At 50.6% G+C, this 6,243-nt stretch overlaps 1 non-coding gene across 1 annotated transcript; it reads right to left on the bottom strand.

The window, feature by feature from the left end:
- Positions 1–4,302: 4,302 nt before the first annotated feature.
- LOC121168907 lies at positions 4,303–4,415 on the bottom strand. The gene has a single exon (XR_005885773.1). It is a non-coding gene; the product is annotated as a U8 small nucleolar RNA (small nucleolar RNA).
- Positions 4,416–6,243: the final 1,828 nt, after the last annotated feature.

Here is a 6,243-nt window from a genome sequence, read left to right as displayed (position 1 = left end):
AATGAAGTTCTTTCCTCTGAGAATGGGGGCAGCACCTCTTGCCTCAGTGTCTTATGCCCTGCTTCCAGGGAAGGTCGGAAAACCCTTCCTGGGTGTTATGACATGCTTCAGGAATGGGTTAGGGACACCGTAAAGCGGCCTTCCCACTTCAACAAATATTTTCAACTGGAAATACTTGATGTGCAGATGTGCTGTATTTTGGGGTAGCATGCCCTAAGCCCTATCAAGCAGAACAAAAACAGGTACAGTTCCCTGGGGGGCTGTGCTAATGCCTGGATAGCCAAGTCCCTGATTGCCTTGTGGGAGACCTGGGTCAGGTTTCTGGCTGCTGTGGCCTGGCCCATCCTATTTAGTGAGTGAGTGAGTCAGAGAACGGGAGTTTCTTCTCTGCTTTGCTTTGAGAAGAAGTATATAAGATACTTTTAAAACAGTTAGGAATGGGCCCAGCGTGGTGGCCTAGCGGCTAAAGACCTCACCTGGGAAGTGCAGGGATCCCATATGGGCGCCGGTTCTAATCCTGGCAGCTCCACTTCCCATCCAGCTCCCTGCTTGTAGCCTGGGAAAGCAGTCGAGGACGGCCCAAAGCCTTGGGATCCTGCACCCGTGTGGGAGACCTGGAGGAAAGTTTCTGGCTCCTGCTTTCAGATTGGCGCAGCATCGACCGTTGCGGTCACTTGGAGAGTGAATCATCGGACGGAAGATCTTCCTCTCTGTCTTTCATCTTCTCTGTACATCTGACTTTGCAATAAAAAATAAATAAATCTTAAAAAAAAAAAACAGCTAGGAGTGATCATTCTTGTCCTCCTTGGGGCCATAAAATTCCCTTGGAGAAGAACTCTGCCTTGGGGGAGGAGTTCCTGGCAGCCCGATTCCCAGCAATTGTGGCCTTTGCTTAAATACAGAGCTGGTTAGGATTCTAGCTGTTCCACGTCCCTTCCAGCTCCCTGCTTTTGGCCTGGAAAAGCGCTGGAGGATGGCCCAAAGCCTTGGGACCCTGCACACATGTCGGAGAGCAGGAACAATGATCTCTGGCCATTGCAGCCATTTGGGGAATGGATCAGTGGATGGAAGATCTTTCTCTCCTCTCTGTAAATTTGCCTTTCCAATAAAAATAAATAAATTTTAAAAAAATACGGAGGCTCAAAAAGGCTTCCTACCCCTGCATCTGTTGAAACTCAGATATCATCAGTTTAATCTGTATCACAAGCGTGGATCTGACTGGTTTTCCAAACTACTGTTGTGAGCATGAGCAGGCAGCCACTTGCTGGAGTTTCTGTTGTGATGAGTCAGATGGGCTAATACACAGGCTAATACACAGTTCAGTCAGGTCCCTGCTGGAATGAAAAAAGGGGAGCCCCTTTATAAGGGGGACAAGACGCCTGCCTCTGCCCAGAAGCTATCTTCACCAAGACCAGATACTGAGGCCACTTCTCTGCGATTCTCTTTAATCATGGGATTAGCAAGGGAGTAGGGAGCTCACCCTTCTGAAAGAACAGGGTACCGACTGCACCCTTCTGAAGTCACATTTGGAAAAGAGCTTCAACATTGCAAAACAAATTTCTGTAGGTTTTGAAATAGACATTGCATTTTTAATAATATCATTTAAAATATTTCCTTATTTTTATTGGAAAGTCAGATTTACAGAGAAAAGGAGAGACAAAGATCTTCCATCCACTGGTTCACTCCCCAAGTGGCTGCAATGGTTGGAGCTGAGCTGATTTGAAGCCAGGAGCCCGGAGCTTCTTCCGGGTCTTCCACCCAGGTGCAGGGTCCCAAGGCTTGGGGCCAGCCTCCACTGCTTTCCCAGGGCACAAGCAGGGAGCTGGAAGGGAGCAGGGACCCCATATGAGATCCTGATGCATGCAAGGTAAGGACTGTAGCCACTAGACTACCAAGTATGAGCCTAGAGATTACATTTAAAGATGGTTGCCTTTTGTGGAAAAGAACAATATTTTCAAGTGAAATACGTTGAACCAATTATTAATGAGGAAGATAAGTTTAAACTTCTCGTTACTGAAGATAGTGATCAGCTGGTACTTTCGATTAACATACAAATCATTAAATTACTTTTTGTTCCTTATATGACCTCCCCAGGTTACATGACGTCAGCCAGAACCCACCTGGGATACCAGAGTTTCAGGTGGAGCCCTAACTTGCTAAGCCACAACACTAGCCCCTAATTGCTTGTTTCTTTTTTTATAAAGATTTATTTTTATTATTTTTTCATTGGAAAGGCGGATATACAGAGAGGAGAGACAGAGAGGAAGATCTTCCGTCCGATGATTCACTCCCCAAGTGAGCGCAACGGGCCGATACTATACCGATCCGAAGCCAGGAGCCTCTTCCGGGTCTCCCACGCAGGTGCAGGGTCCCAAGGCTTTGGGCCGTCCTCGACTGCTTTCCCAGGCCACAGGCAGGGAGCTGGAAGGGAAGCGGGGCTGCTGGGATTAGAACCGGCGCCCATATGGGATCCCGGGCGTGCAAGGCGAGGACCTTTAACCACTTGCGCCACCGCACCGGGCCCTCTAATTGCTTGTTTCTTAAAATGGGCCTTGCTAACCCATGAATGTCAACGATTTTTCCATAAACAGGCTTTAATTCAATGAACATAGATGGAAAACGGACTGCAACTGTGATTAGTCCTGTAGGAGCTGAGACGCTATATGGAGGGAGGGTGTGCGCATGCCGGACACGGCTGGGCGTCGGGTTTGTGCACAGGTGTAGACGTTGGAGGGAACGAGCGCTGGAAAGTTTGCACGTGAGAGTGGGTGAGTGGTCTGGGACAAAAGGCCGGGCTCTCCTCTCCACGCCCCAGGACTCTCCCCTTTGCTTCTCTCAGGGTGCTCGTCCAGCCTCCCCTTTCCCTTCTTCCGTAGTGCGGCAGCACCTACCCAGGCTCGCCAGGGAAGACAAGGTCGGGGAGGGCGCCGGGGGCCGCAGCATCTTGGAAAGCCCGAGCATTGCGTGGCGGGAGGCGGCCGCGCTGCGGAACAGAGGGCCACGGCGGGACTCCGGGTCAGAGTGCGGGCGCCCAGGAGACGCCACGCCTCCGACTCGTGGCTCCACCACAAAGGCTGGCGCCAAGCTCGCGCCCAAACCCAGCACACCGCGGCCTCCGGGGTGAGCTCCTCCTCCAGCCCCCGCCCCGCCTCCCGCCCTGAGGGCCCTGCCTGACCTCCGATCCGGATCCCTTGGGTGCATCCTGCCTGAGCCCGCGAGCGCGGGGCCGGGAGAGCAAGTGTTCCTGATACCTTCCCCTCGGGGATCTGGTTCCGGCCCCGGACCCCTCGCCATGCAGCACCAGGGCGATGACGAAGGCAGCTAGCTCCTCCTTCACGTTCCTAGGCCTGCGGGGCGTGGCAGGCCCTGGGACACTTCTATCTGCCTGGTGGTGGCCACATTTCATTGGGCTAAAAAGTGTTAACTTTGGGCACCTTTCACTGCCTCGCCCTGCAGCTCCCGGAGGAGTTCTCAGCCGTGGAGGAGGAGGGAGGCTCCTATTGAGCATGGCCCCTCTTTCAGCCTGGGTCTGTTGTGGGGTGCCCTAACAGGACTGGGGTAAGAGCTAGAGCCAGCCAAGGCCGCAGCTCCCAGGGCTCTCAAAGAAAGCACAGGTCCATGAGTTTCTGGAAGAGGTGTCGGAATTCTTGCGTCTTTTGTTCCATATAGAGAAGACTTTGCAGAGACCCTGGAATTTTCCGTTTAGTTTGCCAAACCTTGGTTATTTGTCCTAGTATAAATGTAGGGCAGCAGTCCAGCTGCTTGTGGGGGGCTGGGGAAGTCCCCAAGTACATCCACGTGTGCAGACCCCTGGATGATGACAGCAGGCACCCCTGAGAGGGATCTGGCCATATGGAGGGGTGGGGAGTGGACAAAGAAAGGTCATTTTGCAAGTGGACCGAGTTTGAATGATGCTCAATGTTCATTAGCACCTGGAGAAATTATTAGAAAGAATTAAGCGGAGGAGGGACCTGGATCAGCTCATGTGATGTGATGTGATGGTTGGCTTGCTGCGGGCACATCTGGATGCCGCCACGAAGCTTGTTCAGCAGTCAGCTGTTGGCACCTAGCGCAGGAAGGCTGGACTGCTTTGACAAAATCTTAGTAGAAGGCTGGGCAAGGCTTTTTTGGTTAACAACCTGAATCCTGATTCACATAGCCCACCTTCCTCTCTCTACCAGTGTCCCCCAGTGTGAGTTTCGGGTGGCCTGCAGGGGGACCCAGAATGCCACCCCTGGGTCCTCTAGGGCCGGCCTTGTTTCTGCTGACCCAGCCTACCCTCTGAGGCCAGTGGCACTTTACCCCAGAAGCAATCAGGGTGTTTTAAGTCCTAATTACACTAAAAAGTTAATCACTATGCCGTTTTAATCTGCTGTCCAAAAGGAGAAGCAGCTAAGGATTACACCACCTGGTGATAGGGAGGAATATTGGTAAGGTTTGGGATTCTGGTGCCCAGTGATTTGAGATCATTAAAACTGGGCCTGGGCAAAGGTTGAGTCATAATAGTTTAAAATCAGTGAGGCAAGGGTCTTAAACTGAATTTCTTTATAAGATTTGTTTTTATTGGATAGTTGGATTTACAGAGACAAGGAGAGACAGAAAGATCTTCCATCTGCTGGTTGGTTCACTTCCCAAGTGGCTGCAATGGCCTGAGCTGAGCTGAGCTGAGCCGATCTGATCTGAAGCCAGGAGCCTGGAGCTTCCTCCAGGTCTCCCGTGCAGGTGCAAAGTCCCAAAGCTTTGGGCCATCCTCTACTGATTTCCCAGGCCATAAGCAGGAAGCTGGATGGGAAGTGGGGCTGCAGGGACTAGAACCGGTTCCCATATGGGATCCTGGTACTTGGAGGTGGAGGATAAGTCAGTTGAGTTCTTGTGCCAAGCCCTATTGGTTCATTTTAAACTGTGTATGGCCTAATGCTGTTAACAGAAGTTTTCTGGGTTCAGCTTCATTGGAAAGCCACCTATTACCTTCTAGGGCTACTATCAACTAGAATTTTGCTATATATTTTCCATATATTTCTTAGCAATTGCTTAGCAAGATTCTGGCAGTAATTTGAATCTCTGTCTCAGGTTTCTTTTCCTAAAGTGTATTGATTGATTTGGTGAGAGAATAATGAGTAACTTCACACCAGTGTTTTGTGTGTGTGTGTGTGTGGTTTTTTTGTTTGTTTTTTAAGGTTTGTTTTTAATTTGAAAGACAGTCACTGGGAAACTATTTGCTGGCTCACTCCCTAAATGGCCACAATGGCTGGATTTGGACGGTCCAAAGCCAGCAACCTGGAACTCCGTCCAGTCTTTCATGTGGCTACTTGGTCCATCTGCTGCTGCCTCCCCAGGCGTGATAGCATGCAGCTGGATCAGAAGCAGAGTGGCCAGGACTCCTCAACAGCACCCTGAGATCTTCACTGGCATTTCAACCACTCATTTATGCCTCTAATTTCCTGAGCAAATATATGTCCTCCCTTATTCGATTTCCTAACTGGCAGGGTGGGGATACTATATAAGGAGTACAATAAAGCATGGTAAGTCTTTATTAGGCTCCCCGCTACTGATTTTAGTTTCTTTTTAGCTTCTATGTTTAGAAGTTAATATGTAAACTTGGATTGCATCAACCTAACCTTGAAGAGCCTCAGTAATTCTGACGGCGTCGGTAGGATCTTTGGTCTCCTGAGAACCTGATACTTGTGGAGGTCTTCAGTTTAGCCTGTATTTAGACACAGGATCCTGGCAAGTTATATTTGGGATGCCCCTATCCCAGGCTGGAGGGCCAGTTTGAATCCTGGCTCCTTAGCTTCCTGTCCAACTGCTGCTAAGGCCTCCTGAGAGGCAGCAGGATCTGACCTAAGTCCTGGGGTCCTGCCCTTCCCCCACAAAGGAGACCAGATGAAATTCCAGGCTTCTGGTTTCAGCCTGGCTCAGCCCTGTCTCTTGCAGGGGATTGGGAGATGGACCAGCAGATAAGAGATTGCTGGGGTCCGTGTGATGGGTGTGGAAGACAGGAAGGTGTGAAGAGTATTGTTCCATTGCAGACAGGGCCGCAAGGAACTTCCCGCTGCACCGCAGGGCCCAGCGGATGTCTCTACGGCCACCTGAATGCAGCTCCGCCTCCCTTTGCATGGACACCGAACAACCCCACTGAGAATTCTATAATCTATTTGGGCATTGTCTGCCTCTGTGGAGTTAATGTGAGCTTGGAAGCTGATGTTGCTGATACCATTTTTTTTTTAGCCAAAAAGCCTCTCC

This window comes from Ochotona curzoniae, unplaced genomic scaffold, assembly GCF_017591425.1.
Source record: "Ochotona curzoniae isolate NIBS_2020 unplaced genomic scaffold, NIBS_Ocur_1.0 scaffold_1037, whole genome shotgun sequence".
NCBI classification, from domain to species: domain Eukaryota; kingdom Metazoa; phylum Chordata; class Mammalia; order Lagomorpha; family Ochotonidae; genus Ochotona; species Ochotona curzoniae.
Note: the sequence above shows the minus strand (reverse complement) of the source record. Positions and strands in the feature narration are given on the sequence as shown.